Here is a 25,666-nt window from a genome sequence, read left to right as displayed (position 1 = left end):
TGAGTCTTCTTTGCCAATTTTTATCCCTTTGATCTCCCTCTGTTGTTTTATTGCTCTAGCTAGTATTTCAAGTTCGATATTGAATAAATATGGGGAGAATGGGCATCCTTGTCTTGTCCCTGATTTTAGTGAGATTGCTTTAAGTATCTCTCCATTTGATTTGATATTGGCTGTTGGTTTGCAATAAATTGCTTTCATTATGTTTAGGTGTGTGCCTTGAATTCCTGATCTCTCCAATACTTTTAACATGAAGGGGTGTTGAATTTTGTCAAAGGCATTTTCTGTGCCTAATGAGATAATCATGTAATTTTTTCCTTTGAGTTTGTTTATGTAGTATATTACCTTAATGGATTTTCATAGAACAAACTAACCTTACTTCAGTATGTATACTATCATATCCTATGCAAATAGTGATACATTTAATTATTCTCTGCTAATTTGTATCCCCTTTGATCTTTTTTCTTGTTGTTGTCTTATTGTAATAGCTAGCACTTTGAGTACTATATTGAATAGATATTGGGAGAATGGGCAGCCTTGTCTAGTCCCTAATTTGAGTGGGATTGCTTCATGTTTCTCTCCATTTAGTTCAAAGTTAGCTACTGGTTTGCTGTATTTTACTGTGTTCAGATATGGGCCTGGAATTTTTGATCTTTCCAGGGCTTTTATCATGAAGGGGTATTGAATTTTGTCAAATGCTTTCTCAGCATCTAATGAAATGATCATGTGGTTCTTATCTTTGAGTCTGTTTGTATAATAGATTACATTGATGGATTTCCATATATTAAACCATCCCTGTGTCCCTGAGATGAAGCCTACTTGATCATGATGGATGATTCTTTTGACGTGTTCTTGGATTTGGAATGTGAGAATATTATTGAGTATATTTGCGTCAATATTCATAAATGAAATTGGTCTGAAGTTCTCTTTCTTTTTTGGGTCTTTGTGTGGCTTAGGTATAAGCATAATTGTGGCTTCATGGAAGTAATTTGGAGGTGCTCTGTATGTTTCTATTTTGTGGAATAGTTTGGACAGTACTGGTATGAGGCCTTCTATGAAGGTCTTATAGAATTCTGCACTAAACCCTTCTGGTCGTGGGCCCTTTTTGGTTGGGAGGCCTTTAATAAATGTTTCTATTTCCTTGTGGGGTACGGGGCTGTTTAGAAGGTTTCCTTGTTCCTGATTTAACTTTGGTACCTGGTATCTGTCTAGAAAATTGTCAATTTCCTTCAAATTTCCAGTTTTATTCAATATAGGCTTTTTTAGAAGGATGTGATGATTTTTTTTTAATTTCGGTCACAAAACAGGCCTCAACAGATACAGAAAGAAATTAAAGACTTATGTTTCCCCTTTCATTTCTGATTTTGTTAGTCTGAATACTCTGTCTGTGACCTCTGGCTATTCTGGATAAGGGTTCATCTATCTTGTTCATTTTCTCAAAGAACCAGCTCCTGGTTTTGTTGATTCTTTGTATAGTCCATTTCATTTCTACTTGGTTGATTTCAGCCCTGAGTTTGATTATTTCCTGCCTTCTACTCCTCTTGGGTTTATTTATTTCTTTTTGTTCTAGAGCTTTTAGATGGGCTGTCACATTGCTGACATATGCTCTCTCCTGTTTCTTTTTGCAGGCACTCAGACCTATGAGTTTTCCTCTTAGCACAGCTTTCATTGTGTCCCATAAGTTTGGGTATGTTGTATCTTCATTTTCATTAAATTCTAAGAAGTCTTTAATTTCTTTCTTTATGTCTTCCTTGACCAAGTTGTCATTGAGGTGGGTGTTTTTCAACTTCCATGTATATGTGGGAGTTCTTTCCTTATTGTTATTATTAAAGACCAGCCTTAATCAGTGGTGGTTTGATAGGATGCATGGCATTATTTCTATCTTCCTGTATCTGTTGAGGCCTGTTTTGTGACCGATTATATGGTCAATTTTGGAGATAGTACCATGAGGTGCTGAGAAGAAGTAATCCTTTTGTTTTAGGATGGAATGTTCTATAAATATCTGTTAAATCCATTTGGTTCATAACTTCTGCCAGTTTCTCTATGTCTCTGTAGCATGTTGAAATCTCCTACTATTATTGTGTGAGGTGCAATGTGTGATTTGAGCTTTAGTAAGGTTTCTTTTATGAATGTAGATGCCCTTGCATATGGAGCATAGATATTTAGGATTGAGAGTTCAACTTGGTGGATTTTTTCTTTTATGAATATGCAGTGTCCTTCCTTATCTTTTTTGATGACTTTTGGTTGAAAGTCAATTTTATTCAATATTAGAATGGCAACCCCAACTTGTTCCCTTGGGCCATTTGCTTGAAAAGTTGTTTTCCAGCAATTTATTCTGAGGTAGAGTATGTCTTTATGTCTGAGGTGGGTTTCCTTTATGCAGCAAAGTACTGGATTCTCTTTATGTATCCAATCTCTTAGTCTGTGTCTTTTTATTGGGGAATTGAGTCTGTTGATGCTGAGAGATATTAAGGAATAGTGATTGTCGATTCCTGTTATTTAAGTTGTTAGAGGTTGAATTAGGTTTGTGTGTCTTTCTTTTGTTTTCATTGCATTGAGATTATATTCCTTCTTTTTGTACAGTGTAGTTTCTCTCTTTGTGTTAGAGTTTTCCATCTATTATCTTTTATAGGGCTGGATTTCTAGAAAGATATTGTGTAAATTTGGTTTTGTCATGGAATATATTGGTTTCTCCATCTATGTTAATTTAGAGTTTTGCTGGATATAGTAGCCTGGGCAGGCATTTGTGTTCTCTTAGTTCTGTATGACATCTGTCCAAGATCTTCTTGTTTTCATAGTCTCTGGTGAGAAATCTGGCATAATTCTTATAGGTTGCCTTTATATGTTTGACCTTTTTCCCTTACTGCTTTTAATATTCTTTCTTTGTTATGTGCTTTTGGTGTTTTATCTATTATGTGGCAGGAGGAATTTCTCTTCTGGTCCAATCTATTTGGAGTTCTGTAGGCTCCTTCGCTATTTATGGGCTTCTCTTTCTTTAGCTTAGGGAAGTTTTCTTCTATAATTTTATTGAATATCTTTACTGGCCCTTTAAGTTGTGAGTCTTCACTCTCTTCTATACCTATCATCCTTAGTTTGATCTCATTGTGTCCTGGATTTCCTGGATGTTTTGGGCTAGTAACTTTTTGCCTTTTACATTATGTTTGATAGCTATGTCGATGTTTTCTATGGTATCTTTTGCCCCTGGAATTCTTCTATCTCGTGTATTCTGTTGGCGATGCTTGTACCTATGACTCTTGGTCTCTTCCTTAGGTTTTCTATCTCCAGGGATATCTTCCTTTGTGCTTTCTTTATTGTTTCTATTTCCATTTTTAAATCCTGAATGGTTTTGTTCAATACCTTCACCTGTTTGGTGGTTGTGTTTTCCTGTAATTCTTTCAGGGATTTTTTTTTTTTGTGCTTTCTCTTTAAGGACTTCTACTTGTTTACTTGTGTTGTCTTGCCTTCTGTAATGGAGTTATTTATATCCTTCTTAAAGTCCTCCATGATTATCATAAAATGTGATTTTAAATCTAAATATTGCTTATCCGGTGTGTTTGGATAGTCAGTATTTTCTTTGCTGTGACAACTGAGCTCTGATGATGCCAAGTAATCTTAGTTTCTGTTGCTTAGGTTCCTATGTTTTCCTCTCACCATTGGGTTGTCTCTGGTGTTTGCTTGTCTTGCCCTTTCTGAGAGTGTCTTGTCCCTCCTGTAGGCCTGTGTGTCAGCACTCCTGTAGAACTGTTTTCCTGTTATCTTTTAGCCTTTTCTGGGAACAGGTGCTCTGATCTCAGGTGTGTAGGCACTCCTTGTGACTGTCTTTCAGCTCTAGATGGGCAGGAATCAGAAGGGTCCTGTCCCTGACTACTTCTATGTCCCTGTAGGGCACAGTTGGCACTATATGATTCTCTCTTGGGTTGGGAATGTGGGCAGAGGGTAGTCACTGATGATTTCTCAAGAGTGTTCGCCCTTCTGAGGGTTCAGCTCTCTCCTCCATGGGGTTTGGGTGTGGGAGCTGTTTGACCAGTTCTGTTCAGTCCTGGGCACAGACCAGAGCTGCAGGTACCAGTGACTGATTGTTCCTATATTCCTGTGTCCAGAGGCATTGTGCTGTTTCCCCTCAGTCTAGGGATGTGGGCAGAGGTATGCAGAAGTGGCAGTCTGTCCTGTGGTCTCAGGATATCTGCACATCTGGGTGTTCAGCCCTCTTCCCCACAGGATTTTGTTGACTTTTTTTGAGTTCTATGGACTGTACCTTGGATGTTATGAGATCAACATGGCCTAAAGCTGGTCTTCAATAATAGCAAAAGCAACAGAAAACCCACATACCTATGGAAACTGAACAAATCTCTACTCAATTATAATTCACTCAGGTATGAAACAAAGGTAGAAATAAAAAATTCCTGGAATTTAATGAAAATGTTGACATATCATACCCAAACTTATGTGACACAATGAAAGCAGTGCTAAGAGGAAAATTCCCAGTACTACGTGCACTGGTAAAGAAACTAGAGAGATTTTACACAAGCAACTTAACAGCACACCTGAGTGCTCTAGAACAAAAAGAAGCAGAATCACCCAAGAGTATTAGAAGGCAGGAAATAGTCAAACTCAGGGCTGAAATCAACTAAATAAAACAAAGAGAGCAATACAAAGAATCAGCAAACCCAAAAGCTGATTCTTTGAGAGAATCAACAAGAGAGAAAAACCCCTAGTCAAATTAACTAAAGGGCCCAGAGGCAGTATCCAAATTAACAAATTCAGAAATGAAAAGGGAGACATACCAACAGAAACAGGAAATTCAAAAAATCATCAGATACTACTATGAAAGCCTATATTCAACAAAACTGGAAAATCTAGATGAAATGGATAGTTTTCTAGACAGATTATACATACCAAAATTAAATCAAAAGCAGGTAAACTTTCTAAACAGGCTCATATCCCATAAGGAAATAGAAGAAATCTTTTCAAACATCCTAACCAAAGAAAACACAGGGCAAGACAGATTTAGTTCAGAATTCTACCAGACATTCAAAGAAGACCTGATACAAATATTTTTCAAACTATTCCATAAAATAGAAACAGAGGAAATACTACCTAATTAATTCTGTGGAGCTACAGTTACTCTTATACCTAAATCTCACAAGGGACCTTCCAAAAAAGAGAATATCAGACCAATCTTGCTCCTGAATATCAATGCAAAAATACTCTATATAATTCTCTCAAGCCAAATCAAAGAACTCATCAAAACTGTTATTTACCATGATCAATTGGCTTCATCTTAGAGATTCAGGGATGGTTCAATATATGGCAATCTATGAATATAATCCTCTATGTAAACAAACTCAAAGAAAATAACCACATGATCATCTTATTAGATGCTGGAAAAACATTTGACAAAATTAAACACCACTTCATGTTAAAGTCTTAGAAAGATCAAGAATTCAAGGCCAATACTTAAACAAAGTAAAAGCAATATACAGCAAACCAGTAGGCAACATTAAACTATATTTGCAAATTCATTTGGAGTAATAAAAAACCCAGGATAGGGAAAACAATACTCAACAATAAAAGAACTTCTGAGGGGATCACCATCTCTGACCTCAATCAGTATTGCAGAGCAATAGTGATAAAAACTGTATGGTATTGGTACAGAGACAGGCAGATAGATCAATGGAACAGACTTAAAGACCCAGAAATGAACCCACACACCTATGGTCACTTGATCATTGACAAGGGACCTAAAGCTATCCAATGGAGGAAAGATAGCATTTTCAACAAATGGTGCTGGTTCAACTGGAGGTCAGCATGTAGAAGAATGCAGATCAATCCATTCTTATCATCCTGTACAAAGCTTAATTCCAAGTGGATCAAGGACCTTCACATCAAACCAGATACACTCAAACTAATAGAAGAAAAAGTGGGGAAGAATCTCGAACACATGGGTACTGGAGAAAATTTCCTGAACAAAACACCAATGGGTTTTGCTCTAAGACCAAGAATCGACAAATGGGATCTCATAAAACTGCAAAGCTTCTGTAAAGCAAAAGATACAGTCATTAAGACAAAATGGCAACCAACAGATTGAGAAAAGAGCTTTACAAATCCTACAACTGATAGAGGGATAATATCCAAAATATACAAAGAACTCAAGAATTTAGACTCCAGAGAGCCAAATAACCCTATTAAAAATGGGGTACAGAGCTAAACAAAACATTCTCAGTTGAGGAATATCGAAAGGCCGAAAAGCATCTGAAGAAATGTTCAACATCCTTAGTCATCGGGGAAATACAAATCAAAACAACCCTGAGATTCCACCTCACACCAGTCAGAATGACTAAGATAAAAATCTCAGGTGAGAGTAGATGCTGGTGAGGATATGGAGAAAGAGGAACACTCCTCCATTGTTGCGACTTCAAACTGGTACAACAACTCTGGAAATTAGTCTGAGGTTCCTCAGAAAATTGGACATTCCACTAACTGAGGACCCAGCTATACCACTCCTGGGCATATACCCAAAAGATGCTCCAACATACAACAAAAAAAAACATGCTCCACTATGTTCATAGAAGCCTTATGTATAATAGCCAGAAGCCAGAAAGATCCCAGATGCCCTTCAACAGAGGAATGATTTAAAAAAATATGGTATGTCTCCACAATGGAGTACTACTCAGATATCAGAAACAATAACTTCAGGAAATTCATAGGGAAATGATTGGACCTAGAAAATATCATCCTGACTGAGGAATTCCAATCACAGAAAAACACACTTGGTATGCACTCATTGATAAGTGGATATTAACCCAAAAGCTTGAATTACCCAAGGTGCCATCCACAGACCACAGGAGGCTCAAGATAAAGGATGACCAAAATGTGGATGCTCCCACTCCTTCTCAATACGGGGAACAAAGGGTTGGGGATTTAGTTCTGTGGTAGAGCGCTTGCCTAGCAAGCGCATGGCCCTGGGTTCGGTCCTTGGCTCCGATAAAAAAAAAGAAGAAAAAAATTAGGGGGAAGAAAAATATCCTTAGGAAGGTATATGGAGGCAAAATTTAGAACAGAGGCTGAAGGAATGGCCATTCAGAGCCTGCCCCACATATGGCCCAAATATATACTGCCACCAAAACTAGATAAGATTGATGAAGCTAAAAAGTTCATGCTGAAAGGAACCAGACATTGATCTCTCCTGAGAGACACAACCAGAGCATGTCAAATACTAAGAACGGGACCCCTTTTGGAGGACTTAGAGAAAGGACTGAAAGAGCTGAAGGGGTTTGCAACCCCATAAGAACAACAAAGCCAACCAACCAGAGCTTCCAGGGACTAAACCACTACTGAAAGACTATACCTGGAGTGACCCAGAACTCCAAATCTATATTTAGCAGAAAAAAGCCTTGTTGGGTCAACAGTGTAAGGGGAAGCCCTTGGTCCTGCCAAGGTTGAACCCCCAGTGCAGTGGAATGTGGGGGGGTAAGGGTGGGGAATGGGGGGAACATCCATATGGAGGAGGGGGAGGGTATGGGGGCTTATGGACAGGAAACCAGGAAAGGGAATAACATTTGAAATGTTAGTAAATAACTATATCTAATAAAAAAATAAAATTTCAGAAAAATGTCAACAAACTGAAGGATCCAAGTTAGGATGACTCACCCCCCCCCACTTGAGAGTGAAAGCAAAGCAACCACAAGGAGGAAGAGGTGAGGGAGGGACAGGGGAGAAAAAGGGGTGGGGTTGAGGGGAGAGTGAAGCATGATCTGGTATTGAGTGGGGGAGAAAGACTGAAGCCCTGAGCACCAGCAGAAAGAATAGAAACAGGAGACCTCAGGAGGAAGGAGGTTGGGAAGATGCTCCACAATGTACTAAGAACCTAGGAAATGAGAGACTCAGGATTCAAAGGGAGAGATCTTAGATGAAATGTGCTAGAGTGGGCAGAGGGAACTTGTTGAGTCCACCTCCAGCGAAAGTCAGGGCATTAAGTGACAGATAGGGTTGCTATCCCACAGTAAAAACTCTGACCCATAATTCTTCCTGTCTGGAAGAAATGCATGGATGGAAATGGAGAAGAGACTGAGGAAAAGAACATTCAGAGCCCAAAGTGGGATCCAGCCCAAGGGGAAGCCCCACAACTTAACACCATTACTAAGGTTATGGGGCCCTCCCAAATAGTGACCTATCATGACTGCCCTCCAAAGGACACAAAAAGTAGCTGAAAGCGCCAGATGCATATATGTCCACCCAACCAAAAACAGAAGCTGTTGACCCCTCTGGTTGAAATATTGGAGGAAGCTGAGGAGGAGGGCAACCATGTAGCAAGACCAGAAGTCTCAATTAACCTCCGGTCCTTGCGATCTCTCAGACACTGGATCACCAAACAGGCAGCTTACCCCAGCTGAGGTAAAGCCCCCAACACATATAAAGCAGAGGACTTATGGGTCTGTGTTCAGGCAGAGAAGATATACCCAACCCTCAAGAGATAGGAGGTTCCCAGAAGTTGAGAGGTCTTGTTGGGTGGGGTTCAGAGACATCCTCCTGGAGACAGGGGTCAGGAGGAGGTATGGGATGTGAAACATTTGGAGGATTGACTGTGAGAGAAAAAATGTGGAGTATAAAAATAAATAATTTTTTTTAAAACTTAGGAAGACTCTGATAAAGCATAAGACAAAGACTTTAGTGTTACTATTCTGAGCTTTCTGGAAGTAAGAGTAAAATTGAAAAATTTGGTTTTGGTTTTGGTTTTGTTTATTTGTTTTTGAAAATACCAAGTAATTCTGAGTGTATAGAAACCATGTACTCATGCCATTAAATTTTTAAATAAACTAATAACAGATATTGAAAGCATGAATTGTTAAAAAAGGAAATCAATGACATTATATGAAGTGTATGTTTTCTACTTATCCCTTATTCTTCAGCTCATGGAATTATGTGGGAAAGGAGAGGAGCAATAGCAATAGCAAGACATGTTACATGACTCCAAGAAAAGTGTTTTTATATGCAGATTTGTATATGAACTCATACGTGAATACTCACATGAGCATATACAATACCTGTTCTAGTTATAGATAGACAAAAATCTCAGAATGGTGGAGCAGAAATGGGTATAAATGTCCACCAATACCCAAGGAGCTAGTTATAATTAATTGCTTCTTGGAGAAAGAAGTCTGTTTTGTTCAATGGTGTGACACTGTGGATAGCATGAGAAAACAAATATCAGACCAATGTTTCGTGTTTTTATTTTTTTTTTCATATTTTGTGTTGTTTTTGGATCAGGCTTCATTTAAAAAAAATGGGAACAAAATGTTTCATAAGTTAGATGAAGGGAATGATCTCGGAGAAACTGGGGCTAATGAAGGAATATGACCATAATATATTATATTACATTCTCAAAAATGAATTCAAATCAGTCTGGAGGTTCCTCAGAAATTTGGACATTGAACTACCTGAGGACCCAGCTATAACTCTCTTGGGCATATACCCAAAAGATGCCCCAACATATAACAAAGACACATGTTCCACTATGTTCATAGCAGCCTTATTTATAATAGCCAGAAGCTAGAAAGAACCCAGATGCTCTTCAACAGAGGAATGAATACAGAAAATGTGGTACATCTATACAATGGAATATTACTCAGCTATCAAAAGCAATGACTTTATGAAATTCATAGGCAAATGGATGGAACTGGAAAATATCATCCTGAGTGAGCTAATCCAATCACAGAAAAACACACATGGTATGCACTCATTGATAAGTGCATATTAGCCCAAATGCTTGAATTACCCTAGAGGCACACACAGAACACATGAAACTCAAGGATGACAAAATGCGAATGCTTCATTCCTTCTTTAAAAGGGGAACAAGAATACCCTTGGGAAGGAATAGGGAGGCAAAGTTTAGAACAGAGGCAGAAGGAACACCCCACATGTGGCCCATACATATACAGCCACCAAACTAGATAAGATGGATGAAGCAAAGAAGTGCAGGCCGACAGGAACCGGATGTAGATCTCCCCTGAGAGACACAGCCAGAATACACCAAATACATAGGCAAATGCCTTCATTAAACCACCGAACTGAGAACGGGATCCCCATCGAAGGAAGTTTAGAAAGGACTAAAAGAGCTTGAAGGGGCTTGAGACCCCATATGAACAACAATGCCAATCAGCCAGAGCTTCCAGGGACTAAGCCAGTACCCAAATACTATAGATGGACTGACCCTGGATTCCATCTGTCTATGTAGCAATGAATAGCCTAGTAAGAGCACCAGTGGAAGGGGAAGCCCTTGATCCTGCCAAGGCTGAATCCCCCAGTGAACATGATTGTTGGAGGGAGGACAATAATGGGGGGGAGTTGGGGAGGGGAACACCCATATAGAAGGGAAAGGAGAGGGGTTAGGGGGATGTTGGCCAGGAAACTGGGAAGGGGAATAACAATCGAAATGTAAATAAGAAATACTCAAGTTAATAAAGATGGAAAAAATAAAATAATAAAATAATAAGGTCACAATAATTTTCTTTCAGCTAATAATATTACAACTTCTTATATTGAATATTAAAATATTGATAATGTCATATGTACCAAATAATAATAGAGGCTTCATAGTTGGTTTCCTTCTGTAGGGATCTAACGGAGTGATATGAAAGCACTCTGACACAGTTATTACTGGAGATACATGGTGCTAATCCACCCTTCAAAGCACTACTAAGACCATAAAATTCCTAGAGACAGACATGCTTTTATGAGATATCATATTATTTTTGTATGGCATTTGATGTTGGAGTAAGTCCATGTTTAGTTGTGTATATTAACTTGCCATTGTCATGTTGGGTGTATTTCAGAAGAGCTGATACTGAATAATGTCTACAGTTATAGCAAAGCCATTGCACAGTCTCATCCCATATTTTAATTGTCTAGCAAAATCATAAAAAATGTATTCCCACCATATAATATTCTACTTCTGGGCAAACATTCCATATGCTCCTCTATACAATCAAATAATTAAAAATAAAACTAGTAGTAACTAGCAGTAAAATGCTACCATATTAGGATTGTTTTATATGATTACTTCTACATATCATTAAAAATTAAATTTTTCACTTGTTTACCATCTCTTCCTCCTCTACTTTCTCCTTTTCTTCCTCCTTCTCTTCTTCCTTCTCTTCCTTTTCCTTCTCTGTCTTCTCCATCTTCCTCTCTTTTTTTCTTCTTTGTCCTCTTTTTTTAAAATTCATGTCTCCAAACCCATGGTCACCCTTGGCAATTTTCAGTTTATTTGTGTTACAATTACCAGAAAATATTAAGTTCTTTGTAAGAACACAAAGCATATTTCTAATCCTTTTCTTGAATTTTACTTAAAACAAAACAATTTAGAAGATTTTCCATAGATTAAGTCACCAACCAAAGAGCATACATGGGCTTTTCTAAAGTTCCCAGCACATATGTAGCTCTGCCTTTTCTTATCTAAATGTCCTAAATGTGAGAGAATGTTCCTAATCCTGTAGAAACCTGATGCCCAAAGGAAGGGAGATGCTCAGGAATGTTGGGCACCCTCTCCAAGGTGAAGGGGAGAGGGAACAGGGTGAAAGTTAGGGAGAGGCAACATTTTGGATGTAAATTTAAAAAAAGTAAGGAAAAACAAAAAGAAAGAAACAGTCCGAAGCTAGTTTTCTAGCCAATGTTATTCACACTAAAACCATACATTGTTAGAGTACTATTCCCCAAATACAGTCCATGGCTCTGTACTAATTGCCTGCTTACTTTTCCTATCATATTTTAGGGCAGATAGGGTGCATTTTAGTAAGCTACATAGTTTTGAGAGATACAAAGTTCTTAATGCAAAGAGAAATCATGAAATAAGAACATACCTAAAATATAGTTCTTATTAGGATTATTATTAGTCCTTGGTTCAGAGATAACATTCTGATCTTATTTCTATCCTCCAAATCTCCAAGTTGACACTGATGACACCTCTGTCGGATTGTATGTAGAGTCAGCACAACTTCCTCCCACTCTATTTTCCCTATGGATCATCTGGCTTAGGAGTACCTGTCTTCTTTTAACTTGAAGCATATCTGTATTTTCTCCCTAGTTTCTGAATGATGGGATGAGGTTTTCCATCCTAACATTGTTATTATCTATTGATAGACGTTAAAGGCATGTGTATATATACATATGGCAGGTACCAAAGGTACTTGTTAAATATTATCTCACTAATCAAATAGTATCTGATTATGTCCTGAGAAGAAAAAAAAATGTAGGCCTTGCAATATAAAGGCAGATTGATTAATTTTTATCAAAAGCTCTTCTAGACACAATTATCAATTATACTGTCTTCAGACTAGTGTATGTAATTATTTCCAGGTATCATTTTAAACTTCTGTTCAAAATATCTGAATTTTAACATGCAAGGAGAACTTTAACTTATGCCAGAAAATAGCAAACTAATGGTGCCTTATAAAGGTACCTCTGACTTTCTCACAGGTTCTGTTTGCTGCAGGACTTTCTCACAGGAGTTCTAAACTTAAATTTTTTGACAAAAAAATTCTAGAAAAACTCCAAATGAAGGAGATAAACAAAACCCATGAAAACAGCAAATAAACTAATAGAAGCAAAACTGAGAAAAGTGAAGAATGCACATAAAATATAACATCAGGAACAAAAATAAATAACATGAATTATCAGTTACTTGTCATGAATATCTCCCATTAAAAAGTTACAGGCTAACAGAATGGATGAAATTACAGGATCCATCCTTCTACTGCATAAAAGAAACACTTCAATATAAAAGATAGACAATATTAAAATCTTTGCTTCAAAATAAAAATTTAGCACAAATCTTTCAAGCAAAAGATCCAAGTATCAAGTTTGTACAGATATTCTAATATCTAACAAAATTGAATTCTAATCAAAATTAATCAAAAGAGATTGGGAATGATACTTCATACTCATCAAAGAAATAAATTAATCATAATGACATCAGAAATTGAACATTAATATCCTAAATGCAAGGACACACATTTGTAAAAGAAACATTATTAAAATTTAAATAATGCATGGAACCACATAAATAATAGTGGTAGTATTTAATACCTGACTCTTACTCAAAACAAATCATCCAGACAAAAACTAAACAGAAAAATAGTGGAGCTAACAGATGATATAACTCAAATGAACCTAACAAACATAGACAGAATATTTTAACACACACACACACACACACACACACACACACACACACACACATACACACAAACACTTTCATTTCTTCATCTCACAGAACCTTCTCCAAAACTCACTACACACACATTAATAAAGTAAGTCTCATCCAATATTAAAATTATCTGCTGTTTCCTATCAGACAACTATGAATTAAGGCTGGATTCAAGAACAGAAAAACAGAAAGCCTACAAATTTATGAAAACTGAATACATTTTTTTCTAAATTACTCTGGGGGAAGGCAGAACTAAAGAAGGAAGTTAAAAAAACTTTCTAGAACTCAATAAACATGAATATACAATATACCCAAACTTATGTGACACAAAATAAAAACAGAAGGAACATTGCCAAATTCATTTTATGAGGCCACAGTCACTCTGTTGTTCAAACCACACAGATTCAACAAAGAAAGAGAACTACAGATTAATTTATTTCATGAAACCTGATGTAAAAATACCAAATAAATTACTCACAAACTGAATTTAAGAACACATCAAAAAGATCATTCACCATGATCAAGTAGGCTGCATCTCAGAAATGCATTGATGGTTCCATGTATGAAAAGCTGCCAATGTAGAATAATAATTCTCTCTCTCTCTCTCTCTCTCTCTCTCTCTCTCTCTCTCTCTCACGAATGCACGCGCGCGCGCGCGCACACACACACACACACACACACACACACACACACACCCCAGAGGCAACCAACTATCCAAAAAAAAAAAAAAATCCACATGATTATCTCTTTAGATACTGAAAAAGCCTTTAACAAAATCCATGATTAAAGTATTGGATAGATCAAGGATACAAGGGACATACGTAAACATAAAAAAGGCTGTTTATAGCAAGCCAATAGTCAACATCAAGAGAAACTCAAAACAATTTCACTCAGATCTCGAGTAAGGCCAGAATGCCTAGTTTCTCCTATTTATTCACTGCAAAACATAAGGCAGAACTGAGGGAATCCTGTGAAAGAGGAGGAGAAAGAATTAGAGGAACCAGAGGGGGGGGGAAGTATACCACAAGAAAACCCAGAGAATCAATTAACCTAGACCCATAGGGACTTGTCCAGACTCATTCCATAATCAGGGAGCCTGCATGGGTCTGACCTCGGCTTGTGTAGCTTGATCTTGTTTTGGGACATCTAATACTTGCAACAGGGGCTGTCTCTTCCTCTTTTGCCTACTTGACATAGCCTTTCCCTGTTGCAACAAAAAGTCAGCAAGACTGGTTAGCAAGCGCTTTTCTCCTGGACTCTTTCAGTCCCGGGAAGTTCAGACTCTGGCCATAGGAACTACCACTAATTTATCTCAGCGGCTCCACACTCGTCCCCAAGGTACTCTCTGTACCAGGCGGTCTGCAGACCTTTTCCAGTGATCTCTAGAGATAGTTCTGGCACCTCTGGGGTAAAATGAAACTAACCTAGTTATCTCTAGTTAGTATCTTTCCAGGTGGCTCTCTGCTAGCTGCTATCTCTCTGGTTCCAGCTATCCAGGAAAATCAGGGCTTTAGAAGTCCAGCATGGGCTGGCCTATCATGGCTCCCTGCCAAAGATTCTGCTCACACTCCCTACGACCCAGTGAAATCATGACTCAATAAACTGTAATTTATCAATCAGATTTATATTTTAAATTATCAATCCAAAATACATCCTCACAATGAACTCACAACCAATTGATAGCAGTATAAGCCACCCACCTAGAAAAGATGAATTTGCCTACAGAAATCCATCCCAACTACCTTGGCAATTCAAGACCACCCATATATGGGTCATCCTCTATCTCCATCTTGATTCTCCTCTCCTTCCCCTTCTCTCCCACCTTACAAAAGCTTTGCCCCCACCACACATTTTACTGTCTAATCATGGCCTTGACCTAACTTGTGCCAGTCCTCACCTGCATATACACACCAACCTAAATTTTCCTCTGATGGGTTGCCTTGTCCAGCCTTAATATGAGGAGAAGCTCAGCTCTGAGTCTTATTGGAATTTGGTATGCCTGGTTCGGCTGATTTTCTTGTGAAGCTTATTCTTTTCTGAAGGAAATGGAATAGGAGTGAATGGGGCAAGGGTCCAGGGGGAAAGAAAAAGAAATAAATAAAATGAAAAATAAAATGAAAAAACAAAACCAAATCAAAACACTTTATTTGAAACCTAACAGTAACTACAGATATCTGCTACATGAATAAATTAAGTTTACCTTTTTCCATGATTCTCATTATCACACATCTATTAAGTCTCTAAAACAATGTGCACCCAGAGCTGGGGCTTCTCCACATCTCTAAGTCTCAAAATCTGTTATCAGAGAGCTGGTTTGCCAGAAGCACTCTCCCTCCTAAGCTCATAGCCACAGGTAGGACTCCACATTCTCTCCACTGATGATCCAAAGAGAGACCTGCCAGGAGAGGGTAGGGCTTAGGTATCATAGGGTGGCTTGGGACAGGACCCTTATAGTCTCTATCTGCACCCAAAGCTGAGGCTGTCCCACAGCTCTTGGACAAAAACCTGCCCCCAGATAGCTAGTCTGCCAGGAGAACTCTCCCTCCTAAGCTCACAACCACAGGTGAGACTCTAATTTCTATCTACTGACTGTCCAAGAAGAGACAACCTGGAGTGCAAGGGGCCCAAAGCCACAGAGAAGCCTGGTAGAGGACTCTTCTAGTCAATTTCTGTACCTAGAGCTGGGGCTGTCCCGTAGCTCTCAGGCCCAAAACCTGTCCTGAGGGAGCACAGGAGCTCTCTTACTCATAAGATCACAGGCACACAGGCCCATAGGGGGCGGACAAACTCCAGTCAGAGAAAGGAAGTCCAAATAACATCAGAGATAACCAGATGATGAGAGGGAAGCACAAGAAACTAAGTAACTGAAATCAAGAATACTTGGCATCATCAGAACCCAGTTCTCCCACCAAAGAAAATACTCGATATCACAACACACTGGAAAAGCAAGATTTCGATTTGAAATCACATTTTATGATGATGATAGAGGACTTTAAGAAGAACATAAATAACTCCCTTAAAAAAATATGGGAGAACACAGGTAAACAGGTAGAAGCCCTTAAAGATGAAAGACAAAAATCCCTTAAAGAATTATAGGAAAACACAACTAAACAGGTGAACAATTGAAAAAAAATCCATGATTTAAAAATGGAAATAGAAACAATAAAGAAATCACAAAGGGAGACAACCCTAGATATAGAAAACCTAGGAAGAGATCAGGAGTCACCAACGGAATACAAGAGATTGTAAAGAAAATCTCAGGGGCAGAAGATACCATAGAAAACATTGACACAATAGTCAAAGAAAATGCAAAAAGAAAAAAAGCTCCTAGCCCAAAACATCCAGGAAATCCAGAACACAGTGAGAAGATCAAACCTAAGAATAATATGTATAGAAGAGAACGAAGATTCCCAACTTAAAGAGACAGTAAATATTAAAAGCAGTAAGGGAGGGTTGGAGATTTAGCTCAGTGGTAGAGCGCTTGCCTAGCAAGCACAAGGCCCTGGGTTCGGTCCCCAGCTCTGTTAAAAAAAAAAAGAAAAAGCAGTAAGGGAAAAGGTCAAGTAACATATAAAGGAAGACCTATCAGAATTGAACCAGACTTCTCACCAGAAACTATGAAAGGCAGAAGATCTGGGTAGATGTCATACAGACCCTAAGAAAGCGCAAATGCCAGCCCAGGCTACTATATCCAGCAAAATTCTCAATTAATATAGGAGAAACCAAGATACTAGAAAAAGCCAAATTTATACAATATCTTTTCACAAATCCAGCCCTACAAAAGATAGGAGATGGCAAACTCCAACACAAGGAGGCAAAATACACCCTAGGAAAAGCAAGAAAGTAATCTTCCTGCTACAAACCCAAAAGAAGATATCCACACAAACATAATTCCACCTCTAACAACAAAAATAAAAGGAAACAACAATCACTATCCCTTATTATCTCTTAAAATCAATGGACTCAATTCACCCCCAAATACATAAACTAACAGATTGCCTAAAGCAATTTACAGATTCAATGCAATACCCATCCAAAGGACAACTCAATTCTTCATAAAATTAGAAAGTGCAATTTGCAAATTCATTTGGAAAAGCAAAAAAGCCAGAACATTGAAAACTTCTCAACAATAAAAGAACTTCTGGGGGAATCACCATCCCTGACCTCAGGCTGTATTACAGAGCAATCAAGATAAAAGCTGCATGATATTGGTACAGAAAGAGACAGGTAGATGAAGTGAATAGAATTGAATATCCAGTAATGAACCCACACACTTATGGTTACTTTATCTTTGACAAAGGAGCTAAAACTATCCAATGGAAAGACAACATTTTTCAACAAATGGTGGTGGTTCAATTGGAGGTCAGCATATAGAATAATGCAAATTGACCCATTCTTATATTCTTATACAAAGCTAAAGTTCAAGTTGATCAAAGAAAGACTTCCATATAAAATCAGATCCACTGAACCTAATAGAAGAAAAAGTGGGGAAGCCTGGAACACATAGGAACACAGGAAAATTTCTTGAACAGAACACCAATGACTTATGCTCTAAGATCAAGAATGGACAAATGGAACCTCATAAAACAGCAAAGCTTCTGTAAGGCAAAGAACACTGTCAATAGGACAAAACAGCAACCAACAGATTGGCAAAATGTCTGTACCAATCCTACATCTGGTAGAGGGCTAATATCCAATATATATGGAGAAATCAAGTTAGATTTCAGATAATCAAATCATCCTATTAAAAAATGGGGCACAGGGTTAAACAATAATTCTCAAATGAGGAATAATGAATAACTGAGAAGCATCTAAAGAAACCTTCAACATCCTTAGTCATCAGGGAAATGCAATTCAAAACAACCCTGAGATTCCACTTCATACCAGTCAGAATGGCTAAGATCAAAAACTTAGGTGACAACAGATGCTGGCGAGGATGCGGAGAAAGAACACTCCTCCATTTCTGGTGGGATTGCAAGCCGGTACAACCTCTCTGGAAATCAGTCTGAAGGTCCTCAGAAAATTGGAGTAAGTACTACCTGAGTACCCAGCTATATCATTCCTGAGAATACACCCAAACGTTTCTCCAACATATAAGAAGGATACATTCTCCACTATGTCCAGAGAATCCTTATTTATAACAGCCAGAGCTGGAAAGATCTGAGGTTGTTGGTCTTTTTACTGGAGGCTTTCCACAAAAATCTCTGGCCTGGCTAGTCAGGTGACAAAGTTCAGGTGAAGGGAAGAGAACTCACTTCCACTGCCTTTGTTGCCTCCACTGCCCCCACTGCCTCTGCTGCTCCCCCCTTTGTCTCCACCACTTCAGTTGCTCCAAGATAGGAGCTGAGCTGAGCCAGCAGGTGGCTGGCTAGCCAGTGAGGGTTTCAGGGGAGCTTCTGTTGGTGATTTCAAGAAAGCAGATCTCTTCCCCAAACCACAGTGTTACAGCTCTTATTACAGAAGCTCTTGGACAACAGAGTGGTTTACAAAAACATTTAATTATTCTGGAAAGGATTCACATACAATTTTGGGGTGATTCAGGTACTGACAGCAAGACTTCCTATTGGCTTGGCCTGAGAGCTTGGGATGACCTCAGCTTCGTGTGGGAGGGTGGGATCCTACTTCTATGTGACTGATGGCCACAAGCCTCTCTACAGGAGTCTGAGGGCTGTAACTAAGTGAGAGGGACCTGGCCTCCTGGGAGGTTAGCCTACAGACCCTTTCACGGTCACCAGAGTTTCAACCTTATCTTGACTAGCGACCAAGATACCTTTCATAGCCTGTCACCATACACCAGATGTCCTTCAACAGAGGAATGGATACCGAAAATGTGGTACAAAAGTACACACATGGTGTGTACTCACTGATAATGGGATATTAGCCTGAAGCTTGGAATACCTTAGAGAAAAGTCACAGATCATATGAAGCTTAAGAAGAAGGAAGACCAAAATGTGGATGCTTCATTCCTTCTTAGAAGGGAAAACAAAATACTCATGGGGCAAAATATAGGGACAATGAGTGAAGCAGGCACTAAAAAAAAGTTGATCCAGAGACTGCCTCACCTGGGGATCCATCCCATATACAAATACCAAATCCAGTCACTATTGCTGATGCCAAAAATTGTTTCTGGACCGGAGTCAGATATGCATGACCCCTGAGAGGCATTGCCAGAGACCTACTGATACAGATGAGGTTGGTTGCAGCTGACAATTGGAGTAAACAAGGGGACCCCAATTGAGGAGTTAGACAAAAGATTGAAGGACCTGAAGGTCTTTGCAACATCATGAAAAGAACAACCAGACCCCACCAGAGCTCTTAGCTATAAACCACCAACCAATGAGTACACGTGGAGGGATCCGTGACTCTAGCCATATATATAGCAGAGGATGACATTGTTCAGCATCAATATGAGGAAAATCCCTTGGTCCTCTGAAAATTGTTTCCCCAGTGTAGGGGAATGCCAGGGCATTGAGGTGGAAGTGGGTGGGTGGGAGTGGGAGCATCCTCATAGAAGTAGGGGGAGGGGAGGAGATATGGGAGAGAGGGTAAAGGCAGTAAAATTTGAAATGTAAGTACATAAAATATCCAAGAAAAATAAAATTTACAAAAAATTCTCTAACACATGCTCCATCCTATAAATATTCAATACACTATTTCCATGGCTTCTATTTGGATATAGAATATAAGAAATATTATTTAAACACCGTTTCCTGGACTTTTATAATGTTTCTCAAATGGAAAAGAATTGATTAGCTATAGAAGAGCTATTCTCCATAAGCTATCACTTTGTCTACTGTCAACAAAAACAAAAGAGAATGAAAATGATCAAGAAAATAAACAACAATGATACAATTAGAAAATATTTTGCTTTTATTTATCAATGAAGTTAAAGATATTTAATATAATACTTATGGTATATGAGATACAAGGCATATATACTATGTTCTATAAGATGTCTGATATTGCCCAGACCCCGTGGGAAAGTGACCTCACCACCTGGTCAAGTGGGCACTCCTGAGGCTGCAGAGCGGAAGAGACCACCAACACTGCCCACCCCTGCCACATCCCTGGCCCAAGAGGAAACTGTATAAGGCTTCTGGGCTCCCGTGGGGGAGGGCCCAGGAGCGGCAGGACCCCTGCCTGAGACACCGCCGGAACCTGAAGGAAACAGACCAGATAAACAGTTCTCTGCACCCAAATCCCGTGGGAGGGAGAGCTAAACCTTCAGAGAGGCAGACAAGCCGGGGAAACCAGAAGAGACTGCTCTCTGCACACAGATCTCGGATGCCAGAGGAAAACACCAAAGGCCATCTGGAACCCTGGTGCACTGAAGGTCCAAGAAGGGGCAGCACAGGTCTTCCTGGTTGCTGCCGCAGCAGAGAGTCCGTGGGCAGCACCCCGTGAGCGAACTTGAGCCTCAGGACCACAGGTAAGACCAACTTTTCTGCTGCAAGTGACCTGCCTGGTGAACTCAAGACACAGGCCCACAGGAACAGCTGAAGACCTGTAGAGAGGAAAAACTACACGCCCGAAAGCAGAACACTCTGTCCCCATAACTGGCTGAAAGAAAACAGTAAAACAGGTCTCCAGCACTCCTGACACACAGGCTTATAGGACAGTCTAGCCACTGTCAGAAATAGCAGAACAAAGTAACACTAGAGATAATCTGATGGCGAGAGGCAAGCGCAGGAACCCAAGCAACAGAAACCAAGACTACATGGCATCATCGGAGCCCAATTCTCCCACCAAAACAAACATGGAATGTCCAAACACACCAGAAAAGCAAGATCTAGTTTCAAAATCATATTTGATCATGATGCTGGAGGACTTCAAGAAAGATGTGAAGAACTCCCTTAGAGAAACACAGGAAAACATTAATAAACAAGTAGAAGCCTACAGAGAGGAATCACAAAAATGCCTGAAAGAATTCCAGGAAAACATAAATAAACAAGTAGAAGCCCATAGAGAGGAGACACAAAAATCCCTGAAAGAATATCAGGAAATCATAAATAAACAAGTAGAAGCCCATAGAGAGGAGTCACAAAAATTCCTGAAAGAATTCCAGGAAAACACAATCAAACAGTTGAAGGAATTAAAAATGGAAATAGAAGCAATCAAGAAAGAACACATGGAAACAACCCTGGATATAGAAAACCAAAAGAAGAGACAAGGAGCTGTAGATACAAGCTTCACCAACAGAATACAAGAGATGGAAGAGAGAATCTCAGGAGCAGAAGATTCCATAGAAATCATTGACTCAACTGTCAAAGATAATGTAAAGCGGAAAAAGCTACTGGTCCAAAACATACAGGAAATCCAGGACTCAATGAGAAGATTAAACCTAAGGATAATAGGTATAGAAGAGAGTGAAGACTCCCAGCTCAAAGGACCAGTAAATATCTTCAACAAAATCATAGAAGAAAACTTCCCTAACCTAAAAAAAGAGATACCCATAGGCATACAAGAAGCCTACAGAACTCCAAATAGATTGGACCAGAAAAGAAACACCTCCCGTCACATAATAGTCAAGACACCAAACGCACAAAATAAAGAAAGAATATTAAAAGCAGTAAGGGAAAAAGGTCAAGTAACATATAAAGGCAGACCTATCAGAACACACCAGACTTCTCGCCAGAAACTATGAAGGCCAAAAGATCCTGGACTGATGTCATACAGACCCTAAGAGAACACAAATGCCAGCCCAGGTTACTGTATCCTGCAAAACTCTCAATTAACATAGATGGAGAAAATAAGATATTCCATGACAAAACCAAATTTACACAATATCTTTCTACAAATCCAGCACTACAAAGGATAATAAATGGTAAAACCCAACATAAGGAGGCAAGCTATACCCTAGAAGAAGCAAGAAACTAATCGTCTTGGCAACAAAACAAAGAGAATGAAAGCACACAAACATAACCTCACATCCAAATATGAATATAATGGGGAGCAATAATCACTATTCCTTAATATCTCTCAACATCAATGGCCTCAACTCCCCAATACAAAGACATAGATTAACAAACTGGATACGCAATGAGGACCCTGCATTCTGCTGCCTACAGGAAACACACCTCAGAGACAAAGACAGACATTACCTCAGAGTGAAAGGCTGGAAAACAACTTTCCAAGCAAATGGTCAGAAGAAGCAAGCTGGAGTAGCCATTCTAATATCAAATAAAATCAATTTTCAACTAAAAGTCATCAAAAAAGATAAGGAAGGACACTTCATATTCATCAAAGGAAAAATCCACCAAGATGAACTCTCAATCCTAAATATCTATGCCCCAAATACAAGGGCACCTACATATGTAAAAAAAAACCTTAATAAAGCTCAAAACACACATTGCACCTCACACAATAATAGTGGGAGATTTAACCACCCCACTCTCATCAATGGACAGATCAGGAAACTGAAATTAAACAGAGATGTAGACAGACTAAGAGAAGTCATGAGCCAAATGGACTTAACGGATATTTGTAGAACATTCTATCCTAAAGCAAAAGGATATACCTTCTTCTCAGCTCCTCATGATACTTTCTCCAAAATTGACCATATAATTGGTCAAAAAACGGGCCTCAACAGGTACAGAAAGATAGAAATAATCCCATGAGTACTATCGGACCACCACGGCCTAAAACTGGTCTTCAATAACAATCAAGGAAGAATGCCCATATATACTTGGAAATAGAACAATGCTCTACTCAATGATAACCTGGTGAAGGAAGACATAAAGAAAGAAATTAAAAACTTTTTAGAATTTAATGAAAATGAAGGTACAACATACCCAAACTTATGGGACAAAATGAAAGCTGTGCTAAGAGGAAAACTCATAGCGCTGAGTGCCTGCAGAAATAAACAGGAAAGAGCCTATGTCGGCAGCTTGACAGCACACCTAAAAGCTCTAGAACAAAAAGAAGCAAATACACACAGGAGGAGTAGAAGGCAGGAAATAATCAAACTCAGAGCAGAAATTAACCAAGTAGAAACAAAAAGGACCATAGAAGGAATCAACAGAACCAAAAGTTGGTTCTTTGAGAAAATCAACAAGATAGATAAACCCTTAGCCAGACTAATGAGAGGACACAGAGAGTGCGTCCAAATTAACAAAATCAGAAATGAAAAGGGAGACATAACAACAGATTCAGAGGAAATTCAAAAAATCATCAGATCTTACTATAAAAACCTATATTCAACAAAACATGAAAATCTTCAGGAAATGGACAATTTCCTAGACAGATACCAGGTACCGAAGTTAAACCAGGAACAGATAAACCAGTTAAACAACCCCATAACTCTTAAAGAAATAGAAGCAGTCATTAAAGGTCTCCCAACCAAAAAGAGCCCAGGTCCAGAAGGGTTTAGTGCAGAATTCTATCAAACCATCATAGAAGACATCATACCAATATTATCCAAACTATTCCACAAAATTGAAACAGATGGATCACTACTGAATACCTTCTACGAAGCCACAATTACTCTTATACCTAAACCACACAAAGACACAACAAAGAAAGAGAACTTCAGACCAATTTCCCTTATGAATATCGACGCAAAAATACTCAACAAAATTCTGGCAAACCGAATCCAAGAGCACATCAAAACAATCATCCACCATGACCAAGTAGGCTTCATCTCAGGCATGCAGGGATGGTTTAATATACGGAAAACTATCAACATGATCCATTATATAAACAAACTGAAAGGACAAAACCACATGATCATTTCATTAGATGCTGAGAAAGCATTTGACAAAATTGAACACCCCTTCGTGATAAAAGTCCTGGAAAGAATAGGAATTCAAGGCCCATACTTGAACATAGTAAAAGCCATATACAGCAAACCAGTTGCTAACATTAAACTAAATGGAGAGAATCTTGAAGCAATCCCACTAAAATCAGGGACTAGACAAGGCTGCCCACTCTCTCCCTACTTATTCAATATAGTTCTTGAAGTTCTAGCCAGAGCAATCAGACAACAAAAGGAGATCAAAGGGATACAGATCGGAAAAGATGAAGTCAAAATATCACTATTTGCAGATGATATGATATATATTTAAGTGATCCCAAAAGTTCCACCAGAGAACTACTAAAGCTGATAAACAACTTCAGCAAAGTGGCTGGGTATAAAATTAACTCGAATAAATAGTTGCCTTCCTCTATACAAAAGAGAAACAAGCCGAGAAAGAAATTAGGGAAACGACACCCTTCATAATAGACCCAAATAATATATAGTACCTATGTGTGACTTTAACAAAGCAAGTAAAAGATCTGTACAATAAGAACTTCAAGACACTGAAGAAGGAAATTGAAGAAGACCTCAGAAGATGGAAAGATCTCCCATGCTCATGGATTGGCAGGATTAATATAGTAAAAATGGCCATTTTACCAAAAGCAATCTACAGATTCAATGCAATCCCCATCAAAATACCAATCCAATTCTTCAAAGAGTTAGACAGAACAATTTGCAAATTCATCTGGAATAACAAAAAACCCAGGATAGCTAAAGCTATCCTCAACAATAAAAGGACTTCAGGGGGAATCACTATCCCTGAACTCAAGCAGTATTACAGAGCAATAGTGATAAAAACTGCATGGTATTGGTACAGAGACAGACAGATAGACCAATGGAATAGAATTGAAGACCCAGAAATGAACCCACACACCTATGGTCACTTGATTTTTGACAAAGGAGCCAAAACCATCCAATGGAAAAACGATAGCATTTTCAGCAAATGGTGCTGGTTCAACTGGAGGTCAACATGTAGAAGAATGCAGATTGATCCATGCTTATCACCCTGTACAAAGCTTAAGTCCAAGTGGATCAAGGACCTCCACATCAAACTAGACACACTCAAACTAATAGAAGAAAAACTAGGGAAGCATCTGGAACACATGGGCACTGGAAAAAATTTCCTAAACAAAACACCAATGGCTTACACTCTAAGATCAAGAATCGACAAATGGGATCTCATAAAACTGCAAAGCTTCTGTAAGGCAAAGTACACTGTGGTTAGGACAAAACGGCAACCAACAGATTGGGAAAAGATCTTTACCAATCCTACAACAGATAGAGGCCTTATATCCAAAATATACAACGAACTCAAGAAGTTAGACCGCAGGGAAACAAATAACCCTATTAATAATGGGGTTCAGAGCTAAACAAAGAATTCACAGCTGAGGAATGCCGAATGGCTGAGAAACACCTAAAGAAATGTTCAACATCTTTAGTCATAAGGGAAATGCAAATCAAAACAACCCTGAGATTTCACCTCACAACAGTGAGAATGGCTAAGATCAAAAACTCAGGGGACAGAAGATGCTGGCGAGGATGTGGAGAAAGAGGAACACTCCTCCATTGTTGGTGGGATTGCATACTGGTACAACCATTCTGGAAATCAGTCTGGAGGGTCCTCAGAGAATTGGACATTGAACTGCCTGAGGATCCAGCTATACCTCTCT

Source organism: Rattus norvegicus, chromosome 5 (assembly GCF_036323735.1).
Source record: "Rattus norvegicus strain BN/NHsdMcwi chromosome 5, GRCr8, whole genome shotgun sequence".
Classification (NCBI taxonomy): Eukaryota; Metazoa; Chordata; class Mammalia; order Rodentia; family Muridae; genus Rattus; species Rattus norvegicus.
This window is presented reverse-complemented; position numbering follows the sequence as displayed.